Source organism: Theobroma cacao, chromosome 8, assembly GCF_053813885.1.
Source record: "Theobroma cacao isolate CCN51 chromosome 8, ASM5381388v1, whole genome shotgun sequence".
In the NCBI taxonomy this organism is placed as follows: Eukaryota; Viridiplantae; Streptophyta; class Magnoliopsida; order Malvales; family Malvaceae; genus Theobroma; species Theobroma cacao.
Window position 1 is genome coordinate 14,884,493 of NC_142646.1, and position 18,545 is coordinate 14,903,037.

The following is an 18,545-nucleotide window of genomic DNA, read 5'->3' on the forward strand; positions in this document are numbered from 1 at the left end:
ATATTAATCTTTTCTTTAATTCATCAAAAGCAACAAGACATTCATTATCAAACTTAAATGGCACATCTTTTTCTAATAAATTGCAAAGTGGTTTAGAAATTTTTGAAAAGTCCTTAATAAATCTTCTATAAAAACCAACTTGACCAAGAAAACTTATAATACCTTTGACATTTATTTGAGGTGGTAATTTCTCAATTGCTTTAATTTTTACTTTATCTACCTCAATGTCGCTACTAGAGATATTGTGCCCAAGGACAATACCTTATTGCACCATGAAGTGACATTTCTCCCACTTGAGCACCAAATTTGTTTCTTCACATCTCTTGAGTACCTAGCAAGATTTAAAAGACAATCATCAAAATTATTTCCAAAAACAGAAAAATCAGCCATAAATACCTCCAAACATTTCTTCACCATGTTTGTGAATATGGACATCATACATCTTTGAAGGTGGCAAGTGCATTACATAATCCAAATGGCATTCTTCTAAAAGCAAAGGTGCCACAAGGACATGTAAATGTAGTTTTTTCTTGATCTTCAGGAGCAATAGCAATTTTGTTATAAACAGAATATCCATCTAGAAAGCAATAATATTCCTTACTAGCCAAGCAATCCAACATTTGATCAATGAAAAGAAGAGGGAAGCGATATTTCCTTGTAGCTTTGTTGAGCTTGTAGTAGTCCATACACACTCTCCATCTAGTCACAATTCTTGGTGGAATGAGCTCATTATTGTCATTGGCAGCCACAGTCATTCCTCCTTTCTAAGGAACACATTGAACTAGACTTAACCATGAGCTATCAGAGATAAGATAAATTATTCCAGCATCCAACAACTTGATGATTTCCTTCTTGACTACTTCTTTCATGATGGGATTCAATCTTCTTTGCTGTACAATTGTGGCTTTGTGATTTTCCTCAAGGAGAATTTTGTGCATGCAAATAGAAAGGCTAATTCCCTTAATATTAGCTATGATCTATCCTATTGCTTTCTTGAATTCTCTAAGTGTCCTCAATAACTTCTCCTCTTGCTTGTTAGTAGAAGTAGCAAAAATAATAATTGGAAGAGTAGAATATTTTCCAAGAAAAGCATACCTCAAGTGTGTAGGCAAAGGTTTGAGTTCCAAAGTAGGTGGTTCCTCAATAGAGGGCTTAGAAGCTGGCATCAAAGAAGCTGAAACATCTAAAGACTCAAATTGATGATTAGTTCTAAGTCTGGGATAAGCATTTAACAAATTTGAATATTCAATAAATTTATCATCATCCTTATCAAGTTAGCAACTAAACATGCTTGAAAAGGATCATTGAGATTTTCTTCTAAGAAAACATCATGTGTACAGTTATTTACCACACTCACAGAAATCAGTCTTCAGATGTCACGGTAATTTTAAAGCTTTGAAAATATTAAATGTTACATGTTGGTCTTGAACACTCAAAGTGAACTCACCTTTTTCAACATCAATCAAAGCTCTAGTAGTTGCTAAGAATGGCCTCCCAATGATTATTAGAATTTGCCTATCTTCTTCCATGTCAAGAATTATAAAATCAACTAAAAAGATAAATTTATCTACCTTGACAAGAACATCTTCAATAATTCCCCTTGGGTACACATAAGAACGATAAGCCAATTGCAATAACAAAAGTAAGTTTGCATTCCCCTAAACCAAGTTTCTCAAAAATTGACCAAGGCATTAAATTAATACTTGCACCTAAATCACTCAAAGCTTTTGCAAAAAATAAATTACCAATAGTGCAAGGGATTGTGAAACTACCTGGATCTTTGAGTTTTAGTGATAGTTTATTTTAGAGAATTGCACTACACTCTTTTGTAAGGGAGACAGTTTCAAACTCACCTAGCTTTCTCTTTTTAGAGAGGATGTCCTTCAAGAACTTGACATAACTAGGCATTTGTTCCAAAGCTTCAGCAAAAGGAATATTTATGTGTAATTTCTTGAAGACATTGAGAAACTTCTGAAATTGCATTTCAAGCTTTTTCTTTTGGAGCCTTTCAGGAAAAGGTGGTGGAGGATGGATGACTTGAAAAGTTCCTTGATTTTTAGCCTTGACATCTTCTTTCTGTTCGACTTCACTCTCTTTCTCACACATTCCTTCCTTATCAACATTTTCATGCTCTAGTTCAACTACATTTTCATTCACCCCTTCAATCTCTTTTCCACTTCTTAAAGTGATGGCTTGGCATTGTTCCTTACCTTTAAGATTGATTTGTGTGTCACTAGGTAAGGAACCTTGAGGTCTATTGTTGATGGAATTTGCAAGCTATCCCACTGGGTCTCAAGATTTCTCAAGGATGCTCCATAGCTTTGATTTATAGCATTATTCTTTGATATACATTACAAGAGAAGTTCTTCCACTTGGGACTTCTTTTCAAAAATTGGTGGTCTAACTTGTTGTTGAAAACCAAGAGGCATGTTAGGTTTTGGATTAGAAGGCCCTGCATTGTTATTCCATGAAAAGTTAGGGTGGTTTCTACAACCAAGATTATAAATATTGGAGTATGGGTTATTCTACTATCTATTGAAGTTCCTCATAAACTGGACTGATTCAGAATTGTATGGACATTGATCATTTGATTTTCCATCTCCACACATCTCACAAACTACAAGTGAATTTTGAACTGCATGAACTCCTAGTGTGTCAAACTTATTGGACTATGTAGCCACTTGCGCAGCTACTTGAGCAATTAAGTTGCCAAAAGCATCAATTTCATAAGCTCTAACAGCTTTTCTCGAACTCGACCTTTCTGAAAGCCACTGATAATTATTTGAAGCCATCTCTTCCAACAAATTATAAGCATCTGCAGTATTCTTACTCGTTAATGCCCCACCAGCAGCAACATCAATTGTAGTTTTTATTGACCCAACTAGCCCATTGTAGAATGTCTGAACTTGCAACCAATCAGGAATCCCATGATGTGGACATCTTCTCAGTAGTTTGTTAAACCTTTCCCAAGCTTCATACAAGGACTCACCATCAAATTGTGTGAATGAGGTGATATCATTCCTCATTTTTGCAGTATTTGCAAGCGAGAAGAACTTTGTGAGCAACTTTTGAGCCAAGTCCTCCCATGTAGTGATAAACCCATTGGGCAGTGAATTAAGCCAGCTTTTTGCTTTATCCCTCATAAAAAATGAAAACAGTCTCAATCTAATACCATCATCAGTTACTCCATTATATTTAAAGCCATCACAAATCTCCAAGAAATTTATCAAATAAGAATTAGGATCATCACTAGCTAACCCACCAAATTGGACTGAAGACTGAATCATATGATTGTATGCTAGTTTAATTTTGAAATTATTTGCATTGATGGAAGGTCTCCTGATGCTTTGGTGCAAACCTTGCAAAAGAGGATTAGCATAATCCCATTATGCTCTATTTGTTGGAGCAGGATTTTAGTGAATTAATGTGATTGTGTAAAGCGAAGATTTCAAAAATTTATTTTATAAAGGAAGCAAGCAATCCAATTACACAAGCGGAAACACACATTATTATTATTGCAAGTAGCATAATCACATCCAAAGAAATAAAATAATAATCTAGTAAGTAAGAAAAACCATACCTTTATTTTGAGATTCTTATTTTTGGACACCACCACACCAATGAATGATTTCTCGACCAAACAATTTTACCACTTATTCTTCAAGAATAGTTTCAACTTAAACCTTGAGTGGACAAGGTGTGGAATGCAAGACTACAAGATGGCAGCCGATTTTGTTCTCTTTTCTTTGGAAAAGCTTGGAGGAGGAGAAGAGAAGAGAAGTGACGGCTGAAACTTTTTTTCAAGAAAAAGTACATTCTCTTCTTTTTCTTCCAATCTCTTCTCTTTTTATTAAAACTCTTGCTTCAAAGGTTTAATCAAAATGAAACACTTTTGAATCATCTTGACCATCCATTCAAAGTTATGGAAGCATCAAACATGCTCCATAATTATCAAAATAAAAATTAAAGAATAAATAATTTAATTCTTTAATTATCATTTAGAGTTCTTGATAAAATAAAACTCCTTATTGAATAATAACTTTTATTTTATTATTATCCATCTTTATTTAAAAAGAATTAATAATAAATAAAAGAGTAATAGTCAAACATGGAGTCTCCTTTTATCAACATGGATGTTTAGATTCATTTTGCAAGAATCCTCCTAAAATTATCTTAATTTAAGACAACTTTTGTTTGTAATTAAGACAAAAATATTTTGTCTTATCTAAATTGAGACAAATATATTTTTTTGTCTAGATTAAGACAAAAAATATTTTCCTTGTCTTAAATTAAGATAAACATATTTTTTTGTCTAAATTAAGACCAAACATGTTTTCTTGTCTAAAATAAGACAAACATGTTAAAGATGCCATTTTTGTACACAATTTAATTAAACAAATTAAAACATGCATTTCAACTTAAACAAGTTGAATTCTATGAAGCTAAGTGGGGAATCTATTTGGACATAGATATTCCAAGCTCCAATAAACTTAGAATTATTCTTAATCTCATTAACAATAATTTAAGCTTATTAACCATGAAATCACTCCACCACAGATTCATGGTTGCACTCTTGGATTAACTATAATTACAAGAAACAATTCAATACTTGATATTAATTATTAGTTGTCCAATTGCAAACCTTATATTGTGAACCATCATAACTATCCAATGACAAAAGGTGAAATTACCATTTTACCCTTTACGTCAATTTTGTCCCCTAGTCTCAAATTTCATGTAATTAGTGATTCAATACTATAGATCTAATCTTTTGAGTATCCATATGTGATGAGTAGCTAATTCATCAATCCACTAGGCCTAGATTAATCCCCAATCTTCCTGAAATCACTAGAAGTGATGTTAATGCTATGAACTCCATTATCTAGACATATGTTCCCAAATGTTCATCTCGATTATAATCCCAAAATATGGAGTCTAGATCAATGCTTTATGATGATCATGCTCATGGTAAATCAATGATTATAAGGAGATTAAACACGAGTCCATTATCCATCAAGATTTTGGTTCTACTATAAGCAAATGCATAAGTGTGAGTTCAAGATTTAGGTAACGATAAAACTTAAATTTGATTCTCACATGATTCCAATTCGTGTTATAGTGTCATTACTCGAAGTCAACCATTTCAATGATTTGAGACTCATCATTCCCTTGAAATGAATCACATTCGTTTCGTTGGAAGTAATCTGGACACTATAGCCTTAACACAATAAAGTGACTAGCTTTATTATATGGCTGTGAATAATTTTTTTTTGGATTCAATTAAAATACGTGTCTCCTATGTATGACTTTTCATACAAATGTATTTTAATATCTCAATAGAATCTTGGTACCTTAATAACTAGATAATGAAGGCTCACTAAAACAAACTCTTTGTCTTATTATCAAAATGTACTTTCATTACAAATAAAATTAATAAATTTAAGCATGAGAATATACTTGCTTTTTAGGGCACCATATTCTTAAAATTCCTAATAATCTCTCACTTGCCATAAAGCAAGTATGACATATCCCTCATGCCAAGACCTTCTAAGTGACCATTGAAACTCTTTTGTGTTAGAGTCTTTATGAATGGATCGGCAAGGTTTTGCTCTGTTTGAATTTTCTTCACAAGTACTTCTCCATGTTGTATGATTTCTTGAATGAGATGATACTTCCTTTTAATATGTTTTGCTGCTTTATGATTTTGCGGTTCTTTTGAGTTAGCCACTGCTCCACTATTTTCACAATAAAGTGTAATAGGCTTGTCCACATCTAGAATTACTTCAAAGTCCATAAGGAACTTACGGAGCCATATAGCTTCCTTTGCAGCTTCACAAGCCGCAACATACTCTACCTCCATAGTAGAGTTTGCAATACAAGATTGCTTTACACTCCTCCAAACTATGGCTCCTCCTCCAATGGTAAAAACAGATCCTGATGTTGATTTTCTAGGGTCAACATCAGACTGAAAATCTAAATTAGTGTACCGTGTTGCTACAAGGTCACTTCCAAAATATACAAGCATGTAATTCTTCATTTTACGAAGATATTTAAAAATACACTTGACTATAGTCTAGTGCTCCATGCCTGGGTTTGACTGAAATCTGCTAACCAATCCAATTGCGTAGTAAATACCTGGCCTAATGCATAGCATAGCACACATGAGACTTCCAACGACATATGCATTTGGAATCTGTCTCATGTTTTCAACTTCCTCTAGAGTTTTAGGTGACATCTTCTTAGAAAGTTTGACTCAATGTCTAGAGGGCATAAAACCTTTTTTGGAATCTTGCATAGCAAACTTGGCCAAAATCTTGTCTATGTAGGATGCTTAAGATAATGCTATCTACTTGTTCTTACGATCCCTTACAAGTTTAATCCCTAGAACATAGCTAGCTTCTCCCAAATCCTTCATATTGAAATGTTGGTTCAGCCAACCTTTAACTATTGATAGCATTCCTATATCATTCCCAATGAGTAGAATGCCATCAACATAAAGGACTAGGAAAACAACCTTTTTATCTTGTATCCTTTATAGACATAAGGTTCGTCAACATTTTGCTGGAAACCGTATGATTTGATAGTAGTATCAAATCTTATGTTCTAAGACCTAGATGCTTGCTTAAGTCCATAAATGGACTTATGTAATTCACAAACCTTATGCTCGTGGCCCTTTTTAATGAAACCTTCTAGTTAAGCCATATAAATGCGCTCTTCAATATCTCCATTTAAAAATGCAATCTTGACATCCATTTGCCATATCTCATAATCAAGATGTGCGGCTATGGATAGGAGGATCCTGATGGATTTAAGCATAGCAAACGGTGAAAAGGTTTCCTCATAGTCAATTACTTCTCTTTGGGTAAAACCCTTAGCCATTGGTCTAGCTTTGAAGGTCTTTACCTTCCCATCACTTCTTATTTTTCTCTTGTAAATCCATTTGCACCTTATAGGTTTTATCCCTTTAGGTGGATCTCCTAGAGTCCAGATTTTATTAGAATCCATGGAGTCTAACTCAGATTTCATTGCCTTATGCCATTTTTTAGCATCAACATCGTTAATAGCTTCTTTATATGTAATAAGATCATATTCATGTTCATTTGAGAGTGCAATCATGTTTTCTCCTAGACCCATGTATCTTTTTAGTTGTCTCACAACCTTTCCAATACGTCTTGGCACCACTATTTGATGTTCAAGTTGTGATTTTGTTTCAACCCTTAAATCAGACTGTGTTATGACATCTTCAGAATTAACTCTTAAATCTGAAGGATCAAACAATTCTTCTAAGATAATTTCACTTCTAGGTTTGTGATTTCTCACAAACTCTTCCTCTAAGAAAATGGCATTCGTACTAACAAAAACTTTCTTATCTTAAGGACTATAAAAGTAATAACCTCTTGTTCCCTTTGGATATCCTACAAACAAGCACACCTCAGTCTTTGGCTCCATCTTTGTGGACTCAGGCTTTAAAACATGTGCTGGACACCCCTAAGTTTGTAAATGACGTAGAGATGATTTGTGCCCTGTCCACAACTCCCTTGGTGTCTTAGGCACAACCTTAGAAGGAGCAAAATTAAGCAAGTACTGAGTAGTTTGCATACAATATCCCCTAGAATGAGATTGGAAGGTTAGCATAGGACATCATTGATCTAACCATTTCTAAAAGAGTTCTAGTTCTTTTTTCAACTACACCATTATGTTGAGGTGTTCTTGGCACTGACAAATTAGAAATTATCCCATTGTTAGTGAGATATTGTTGAAATTCATCTAATAAATACTCACCTCCTCGATCTAATCGAAGTTGTTTCAATGGCTTGCCTAGTTGCTTTTCAACTTCGGCTTTGAATTCTTTGAACTTTTCAAATGATTCACTTTTTCTATTCATTAAATGTACAAAGCCATGTCTTAAGTAATCATCAATAAAAGTTATGAAATATTCATAAACTCATTTAGCTTCTACATTCATTGGTCCACACACATCTGTGTGCACCAAGTCTAGAACGTTTGGCATTCTGTTACCTTTCGCCTTGAAAGGCTCTTTAGTCATTTTAGCTTCAATACAAGACTCACATATTGGCAAAGGACACTTAACCATGTCTGGTAGAGTACCATCCTTTATAAGCCTATTGAGTCTATTTTGATTTATATGACCTAAACGCAGATGCCAAAGATAATTTTGATTTATACTAGATTCTTTGACTCTTTCAGTTTCAAATCATATTGCTTCTATAGCATTTGTAGAATAAGTCATAGGCTCAAGGAAATAAAGATTATATCTTACAATTCCAGAACAAATAAAATCTTTATTCAAATAAATAGTGAGTGTCTCACTAAAATAAACTGAATATCCAGACTTTATTAGACAAAAGACAGAAATCAAATTTCTATAAGTATCTAGAATGTAATAAACATTTTCCAAAACTAAGCTACGACCATAAGGAAATTGAAGAATAATGGCTCCCACTGCTAATGCTGAAACGAAGGTGCCATTTGCCATCCTTAACCAATTTATAAATTGTACTTGAAATTGTAAAACTTAAAACTAGATTCTCCTCAAGTATTTTTCAATATTAATACTAATGTCACTCTCAGCTTACAGCTTCCTTTTTATAATCACATAACTTAGTGCTTGCTTTAACGAGATTCAGAGCAAAACTTCTCTTGAGTATTTCCTTGGGAATATCTATCTTAAACTTATGTCTCACAACAGATGATTACTTAACTCGTGACTTAGCCATTTGACTCCACAGCAAGTTTCAAAATCACACATCTTATACTCATCTCGTATAATTTATAATTCTTCCTTAAAGGTATTTAAGTATTCTTGAAACACCTAATCACTTATTTGCTCCTTCATACTCCAAGTATATCATTTCCATAAAAGCATGCACTTGCTCACCAAAATATCTACATGCCTGCTCAACTACGCATGTTTCAACTTATCTCCAAAAGTTTTTATCATACCCCGTAATTTACTTGTGTTGTCACTAATCCTTTCCTTTCAACAAGGTCAAAACAAGATTAGTAAATTCTCGTAATGATACTCTATGTAAGCTAGTTTTCTATACCAGTCTCGTAATTCTTCATTCACACTTTTATCATTTAGTATCATATCTCAAGGTAGCCATCTCAAGAAATTTTTATTTTATTTATTATTTTTTTGTATGCTCATTATTGTGCCACTCCCATCATACTCGTGCATCATGGGCGTGAGGTATTCAGAGCATTATAGTGCTGGATAGTCAGTGCTGCGGTGCTATGACTACTAGAAATTTCTTCATCAAAGCTATTTGTCTGCATTCAAAGTCATTACATCCATCATTCTCAACTAGTGGGTTTCCCTTCTAGACATATATCATGAGTTCCATAAATATAGGTACCTTCTATTTTCTTATCATACACAAGCCAAGTTAATACTTTTAACTCATGTCATCTTTTGACTTTCATCATCATTCATAAAATTTCACCTCAAAACATCCTTTCCATTCGGTGTAATAAATTCATGATACATATACCACTCCACACATAAGTTGCTTACTATTTACAACTTTCCTCAAATTTATTATCATCCCTGTCTAATTATCTTCCTTGTCTTGTACTCCAATAATTTTATTGACTTTCGAAATAATTAACTACGAAAACAGCTCAGCTTCTTCCTCACTTTATTCTCGCAATCCTTACAAAATCAAAATTTTATAGTCCCCATATTCCATAATTTAACTTCATTAGGGTATATTTGTGCCCAATTATTATCTCATAGTATCATGGCATCACTGAGTAATCCCCTTCATGCTTAAATTACAATCATCAACTTAATCACGTTACCCATTTTGAATGTCATTTATAACCTTATTGCTTCCTTCTATACCTTCCTCAATAATTATATTACCAATTTATCTCTGTTATACTAAAAGATTCCCATACATATCCAATTATTTAAACTGTTATTTTACATTCCGTTCGAGTCATACAAAATAAAAGACACTCCTAACTCCTTTATACAGGTAACTACTACATTTTCCCTTAAACGACACTTGCCTAGATTTATGACAATACAACTTCAACTAAAGTATTAAACATCTTTAGGTTCGTCATTGTCCTGATCTGGGCACATCAATGGATCCTCTTCCTCCTGAGATTTTCTCCTTTGTTCTTCAATCCAGGCTTGTTGTATTATCCTACATTCCTCATCACTTATCGGTGCAGCATTTCTTCCACAACCGAGAGGAAAATGTCGTATACTTGACACCTTCCTAATACGAATATCTCCCCTTGCAATTGCCTTCCTCGTCAATTTGCTATGATACTCTTCATATTATTTCAAAAGAAAATCTCTTTCAGTTTTTGGAGTATCGGAGCTACTCTCACTTTCAAAATTCTCGTTATTCTCAAAGCTTTCCTTATTACAAACCCACTCTACTAAGTTCGAAGGAATTTTATTATTAGGAATTCGGGATGGACCACTTTCTAAATTACCTGGATCAGGGCGCCATTTGCTTCTAGCCTTAAAATCTAGAGATCCTTCGCTAGCACTATGAGGGGTATCGAGACTACCGCCTCTTCTAGACATGGTGTGTATGTCACCAGTGCATCTCAAAACCTATATGCCATCAAATAATAATTGCTTAATTATTTATGCATCTCAAAAGTAGGTAGGTTTCTATATGTAGATGTATGCATTCTATTCAATCTAACCTAACTTAACTTAACTTAACTTAACTGGACTTGGGGCCACACTGACATTGTAAATTTTAAAACAGCTTTAAAATAACTTTAAACCAGCTTTAAACCCAAAAACTCTAATCTTTAAAACCAAAAGTTCTGATCTTTAAAACTAAATGCTCTGATACCAACCGAATTGTCATGACCCGGAACTCCTCTTGAGCCCGTGACAACCGTCGCAGTGCCCCGATGGGCACTCATCTCCTGGAATGCCAATCGGAACTCCGCAAGGCTTAATATCAGTTTCTCATTTCCCCTGGTGAGTAACCATTGCCAAATATTATGTTCCGAAGAATTTTGAGCTATTTCCAACTTAAAACAGATAAACTAAAAGTTTTCGTCCCACACGAGCATTTTGGTCATTTTTTACTGAAAAATTTTAAAACTAGTTTAAAATTTAGTAAGCAAGTACTAATCGCATAATTCACAATCAAAAATAAGTTTAAGCACCTAAAACCTTTATTTAAAAGGAAATTATAATTATTTAAATATAATGAGAAGATAAAACAAAATATTCAATAAAATATTTTATTTTCTTATAAACAGTAATTTTAAAGTTATACGTAAATACTTTTTGTAACATAAAAGCAAAATAATTTCATTCATACTATGACACAGTAAACCAATGCATTTAAATTAATTTAATTTAATTTACAATAGCAAGCGGGCCCACGAATGACTAGAAGTGAGGAAAACAGTGAACCTACAGTTCGGAGGACGCAAGTCCAATGGAAGCCCTCGATGAAATCAATTATCTACAGCCTACTCTGAGCCTGAAATGGGTGGAAAGAAGGTTGGTGAGATTATAAAATCCCAGTGAGTAAACAAACATCATTTAAATAAGCTAAAGCCGAGTAAAAGGAGACAATTAAAATATCCCATCATTTTTAAGTATTTCACAATTTGAAAATTTATCCCAATCCATGCAAACGGTTGTATTTCATTTAATTTCTCATTAAGGCTTATGACTTCCATAAACATTTGGCTCATGCCATCAAATAGTACTCGATGACACCTTGATCAGAGGCATACACTCGAGCTTGCCAAGGCTGTTAAAATTTCGTATACACATAAAACATATTTTTAGTTTGAAAAACACAACCATTCCTTGGCGTTAGCGGAGTTCATCATCACGAGGTGGTTCGACGTGACGTGAACTCTGTCCATACCTTAGGAGATACCCTACGTGCCTCTCCAACCGAGGTACATATATATATATATATCTGGATTCCGTGCCCTTTTAATAGGCTGGTCCACAGAATCCGCCTACTGCAGCAAGTTAAACCCACCATACAATAAAATTTTGACAGCATGACAGGGCTAATATTTTACTACCCAGCCTGCAAGGGTAAAATAAAGCAATTCATACAATTCATAAAACACAGCCCAACTAGTCATGCCAACACAATAACAATATAGCATAAGCCATCAATTTCCAATCATAAATTTACAACATACAGGTGGTCTTTAATTACTCTATTTTCAAAATCGTTATTTCTTTTCAAGATAATTTATAAAATCTTTTCATGTAAACACATTCTGTTTGTAAAACACAAAAATTTACCATTTAAACTCATTTTCATAAAATTTCACCAAAATTGATTAAAAACAAACTTTAGATAATTAAAATGATGGTAAGGTTACTCACAGTACTAGGAGTTCGATATACTCCTATTCCCGATCTTCGGGCACAATCTCTTGACCCTTGTTAGAGGGCTCACCACCTATACATCATACGTAACACGAATTTCAATAAATTGTGTCAATTTATCATAAACTATTTCAAGCTCTCTAAATCTAAATGAATGCATGTGATGGGATGCAAAATGTCTGATTAATCACTTAAATGTGATATTCGACCTAAGTCACACTATACTCGGCCTAATCGGCTAAAATCTCTAATTTAACTCCAAATCAATTCTTCTCACTTTCTATACTCCAATTTTACCTAAATTACCTCAATGACTGTGAATGAGATTCAATTTATCAGTCCCGAGTCAATAATCACACATGTCTATACATTAGGTAAAAATTCAGATTTTCACACCAAAATTTTCCATTTAATTTCTAACCTCACCAAACATCAAATATCACCCAAATATCATGAAATATCATCAATTTCAGCCACAATATCCTCCCTAGAAAATTCGGCCAAGGATGGTGATGGGGGAAAATGAATTCTTTTCTTGTTGTTTTGTTTCTAAATATGCTAAACTAACTAAAAACACTAACATAACTTAAAATCAAATCAATCCAACATCTTTCCCTCTCCATACCCATTTTGACCAGCCATGAATTCATTATGAAAACATGTAATTTAACCATGAAAAATAAGGAGAAATGCTTAAGGAAAATAGATTTCAAGTTTAAATTGAAAAATCCTACCTTTTTCACTTGTTTTCCTTGATTTTCCACACTTTTTCTCTTGAAATCCTCGACCTAGGTTTTGTTCTTGTTTTTCCTTTCTTTCCTTTTGTCTTGGCTGAATATGGAACAGAAGAATGGGATAAATATGGTCTGATTTTAATAGAAAATAATAAAATATCCTTACTTGACACGTGGCATGTTTCTATTGGTCCATTTTTAAAACTTTAAAAATTTTAAACCTTTTATCTCCACCACATGATTAGTCAAAGGTCAAAATGAGGATAAGGGAAGACCATGTGCTGGACAAGTGTCCTGGTGGTGAAAAATTATTGTTTTGCCCCTAGGGTGGCAAAATTACCATTTTGCCCTTATGCTCCAAAATTACCGAAATTACAATTCTTTCACTTATCAACCTCAAATTATACTCCAATGAGTCAAATGTGATCAATCTCGATCAAAAAATTCTTCCAATATTCCAATTTTATCCTTAAGTGGCCAAAATTACCATTTTACCCCTAGATAGTGAAAATTTTGATTTAACTCTAAATTAATCCTCGAACTCCGAATCACCATTTTAAGTCATTCCTTGACTATAAAATTTTCAATTTCACCCTAAAATCTCTATTTGATCTAGTTCGAGGCTTAAATCAACTTTGTTGTACCTCTAGGTACAATACCGACTTTTTTTAAATTTTTCGGGACTCTCCTAGCATGCAAACATACTATCCATCACATGTATGTCATGACAGTATTTTATAGAGTCAGGCTTGACATCTTCTCCCCTACTTGGATCAACGATATGATCTTTCTTCATGACTGATTTCGACATCCGGCTAAATATTAATATTTTAATATTATTTTATTAATAAAATATTATTTTATTCTAAAAATTTTATCTTGTCTCTTTGGTTCCCAAAGCTCCTTATTATGCCTCAATTCGCATCCGACCAACTTTATTTACCACCATATCAAAGTATGGGATATTTCATCTACGAAACTAAGTGGGGAATCTATTTGGACATAGATATTCCAAGCTCCAATAAACTTAGAATTATTCTTAATCTCATTAAAAAAATTCAAGCTTATTAACCATGAAATCACTCCACCATAGATTCATGGTTACACTCTTGGATTAACTATAATTACAAGAAATAATTCAATACTTGATATTAATTATTAGTTGTCCAATTGCAAACCTTGTATTGTGAATCCTCATAACCATCCAATGACAAAAAGGTTAAATTACAATTTTACCCTTTATGTCAATTTTGTCCCTTAGTCTCAAATTTCATCCAATTAGTGATTCAATACTCTAGATCTAATCTTTTGAGTATCTAGATGTGATGAGTAGCAAATTCATTAATCCACTGGGCCCAGATTAGTCGCCAATCTTCTTGAAATCACTAAAAGTGATGTTAATGTTATGAACTCCATTATCTAGATATATGTTCCCAAATGTCCATCTCAATTATAATCCCAAAATACGGAGTCTAGATCAATGCTTTATGATGATCATGCTCATGGTAAATCAAAGATTATAAGGAGATTAAACACGAGTCCACTATCCATCAAGATTTCAATTTTACTATAAGCGAATGCATAAGTGTGAGATCAAGATTTAGGTAACGGTAAAACTTAAATTTGATTCTCACATGATTCCAGTTCATGTTATAGTGTCATTACTTGAAGTCAACCATTTCGATGATTTGAGACTCATCATTCCCTTGAAATGAATCACATTCGTTTCGTTGGAAGTAATCTGGACACTACAGCCTTAACATAATAAAGTGACCAACTTTATTATATGGCTGTGAACAATTTTTTTTTGGATTCAATTAACATACATGTCTCCTATGTATGACTCTTCATATAAATGTATTTTAATATCTCAATAGAATCTTGGTACCTTAATAACTAGATAATGAATGCTCACTAAAACAAGCTCTTCGTCTTATTATCAAAATGTACTTTCATTACAAATAAAATTAATGAATTAAGCATGAGAATATACTTACTTTCCAGGGCACCATATTCTCAAAATTCCTAACACTATTTACTTCGGGAACCATATTAATGGCATTATTGCCATTGTTATTGTTATCCTCAGCCATTGTGTGATTTGAAGCCACAACTTGCAAATTCTTCCTTCGACGTGTTCTGAAAGTTCTATCTATCTCAAGATCAAAAGGAACAAGATTCAAGTTGTTTCTTTTTTGCATACAATGACCCAAGACATCTACAAGTAAACAAAATCTAATATTAAAACAAGAAAAATAAAATTTGAAGTAAGACTAAATTGCTTGATATTAGTATTAATAAAAATTATAGAAATAATTCCTCGGCAACGGCACCAAAAACATGTCAGTTAAAATTCCACTATACAAGTATACGTATCGAACAAACAATATATTAGCAAGCAGAGTATCGATCCCATAGAGAATTGATCTAAAATTTTACTAAGTACTAAAATTAGAACAAATTAATCTTATCCAAACACTCAAAATTAATTGATTAACTAAAACTAATTAACTAAAATTTAAACTAACAAGAAAAATCAAAATAATAAAAAACTTGGGAAAATATCAAATCAAACAAGCCTAGGATTACAATATCCTTCACACTTCATCTAAATCTTACCTCTTTTCCTTAACTTATTCAATGGGTTGAATTGCTAACCTAGAGTCCTAAAGTATTTATAAAGGTCTCCTGACTCATCTTATAAAAATATCTATTTTAACCAAAACACTATATCTCTATGTTAATTGAAATTAAAACAGACTCATTAAGTTCAGGCTCTAATCTGGCTACATATGGCCTATAGGTATATCCCTATCCTATATGCAAATCAATTAATATGATCATATGCTATCCCAATTTTAGTCTACTCTAAACTCCCTTTCCCAAGTTTGTTTAGGTTCCTAAATCAATTAATTGGTGGCCAAGCAATTAAAAGCATTAGGAACATATTGGAATAAACAATTCAATTCCCATTGAAGATAAGTAAGAAAGAGATTAAAAATTTAGATTACATGTGAGTTCAATTGCAATCCTAGAAAAAGAAAATTAGCTAGTCATGATCGTAAAGACAAACAACATGGTATATAATTCAACCATTGAGAGTAACAAGAAAAATAAAAGCCAAGGAAGAAAACAAAACAATAGTTGCCACCTTGATCTCCAAGTTTTAGCCTCAACTTCTAGCTTCTTGAATCTCCAAAGATTGTCTACCCTAATGTTCTTAAAATATCCTATTTATACTAATAGACTTAACCTATAGTTCCCTAAGTTCACCTATTGTTTAATTGGGCTTAAAAGTGTCATAATAGGCCCAAAAAATAAATTATCAGTCTTTACAAATTTCCATCCCTGGCATAGTACATCTAGCCATTTTTGATGCAATTTTCTCTATCTTTGATGTAGAACTAGGTAAAGTAATCTTCATAAAGTTGTAGCTCTGTCTCTTAGCTTACCAATGGTCTAAGAATCACATTATTTGGGGTTCTGTAGCGTGAGTTATGGCCACAATACTGAAACATATGCAAACAAACTTTTGGGTCTTTCAACACCTTACTTCCAAAATTAAGCCCAATCTCTTTTTCTCTTACGAAAAATATAAAAACTAATAAACAAAATAAATAACAATCAAATTAAAAGAAATAACATAAAATTAAAATAACTCACTTAAAAATAAACTAATTATAAAAACAACTAAAAATAAGTAAATTATAATTGAAAATTGTGGACTTAGCTAATATTTAATAACAAAATTGGACTAAAATAATTCTATAAAATAGAATTATCAGCAACTAGGCTTTTAAAAGTATGAGTGACTATAAATAGAGTTTTCTTGTCAATGGATGGCTATTGCTTCACTTTTTCTAAGGCAAACATCCAATTAGGATTAGTTTTAACTAAAAATGAAAAAAAATTCAACGTAAAATCATTTAAGGCAACTAACTAGGCTTTCAAAGGCACGAGTGAAATTAAATGGACGTTTCTTGTCAAATGATGGCTTTCGCTTCATGTTTCTCAAGGCAAATATCCAATTATGGTTTGTTTTAACAAAAAATGAATAAACAATTCAATCTAAAATTATTTATACAATTATAAAACTATTTAAAGCGAGTAACTAGGCATTTGAAGCCATGAGTGACTATAGATAGACTTTTCTTGTCAATGGATGGCTTCCACTTCACGTTTTCTGATGTAAACAACAAATCATGATCTATTTTAACCTTAAAATGAAAACAAATTCAATTTAAAATCATTTATAAAATGATAAAACCATTTTAAGCGAGTAACTAGGTTTTAAAGGCATGAGTGACTATAAATGGAGTGTTCTTGTCAATGGATCACTTTCGCTGCATGTTTCTCAAGGCAAACATCCAATTATGATCAATTTTAACCAAAAATGATAAAAATTCAACTTAAATACATTTATAACACTATAAAACCATTTAAAGCATGTAACTACACTTTCGAAGGCATGACACCACCAGAACACTTGTCCAGCATATGAATTTTATCCAATTTTATCCTGGATAATTGAAGGAATTTATATGGTGGAGAGAGAAAGCTTAATAGTTAAGAAATAAAAATGGACCAATGAAATGGTGACACATGGCATATTTATAACCATTAAATATTTAGCTTTAAAATTAATACAAAATCAGCCCATTTCACATTCATATGGCCGGCCAAAGAAGAACAAAGGAGGAAAGGAAAAAAACAAGAACCTTAGGTGGGAAAATTGAACAAAAAGTGTGAGATTTCAAGGGATTAAGCTAATAAAGGTAAAATTTCTTGATTTTGATTTGTGATTTACACTACCCATACTTTCTTTTTCATTTTTCATGGTTAGATTTCATGTTTTCATGGTGAATTCGTGGCTGGTTGGAATGGGTATGGAGAGAGAATGAAGTTGGATTGATTTGATTCTAAGTTATGTTAGTATTTTTAGTTAGTTTATCATGTCTAGAAACAAAAGAACAAGAAAAGAATTCATTTTCCTCATCACCCATCAATGGCCAAATTTTCTAGGGAGGATATTGTGGCTGAAATTGATGATATTTCGTGATATTTTGGTGATATTTGATGTTTGGTGAGGCTAGAAATTAAATGAGAAATTTTGGTGTGAAAATATGAATTTTTGCTTAACGTATAAACATGTGTGATTATTGACCCGAGACTGATAAATTGAATCTCATTCACAATCACTGAGGTAATTTAGGTATAATTGGAGTGTAGAAAGTGAGAAGAATTGATTTGGAGTTAAATTGGAGAATTTAGCCGATTAGACCGAGTATAGTGTGACTTAGGTCGAATATCACATTTAAGTGATTAATCGAACATTTTGCATCCCATCGCATGCATTCATTTAGATTTAGAGAGGCTGAAATAGTTTATGATAAATTAACACAATTTATTGAAATTCGTGTCACGTATGATGTATAGGT

The 18,545-nt window shown here is 32.7% G+C and overlaps 1 non-coding gene across 1 annotated transcript; it reads left to right on the plus strand.

Moving 5' to 3' along the window:
* Window positions 1–2,922: 2,922 nt before the first annotated feature.
* On the plus strand, window positions 2,923–3,029 carry LOC148761232 (small nucleolar RNA R71). Its single transcript, XR_016028109.1, has one exon. It is a non-coding gene; the product is annotated as a small nucleolar RNA R71 (small nucleolar RNA).
* The last annotated feature ends 15,516 nt before the right edge of the window (window positions 3,030–18,545 follow it).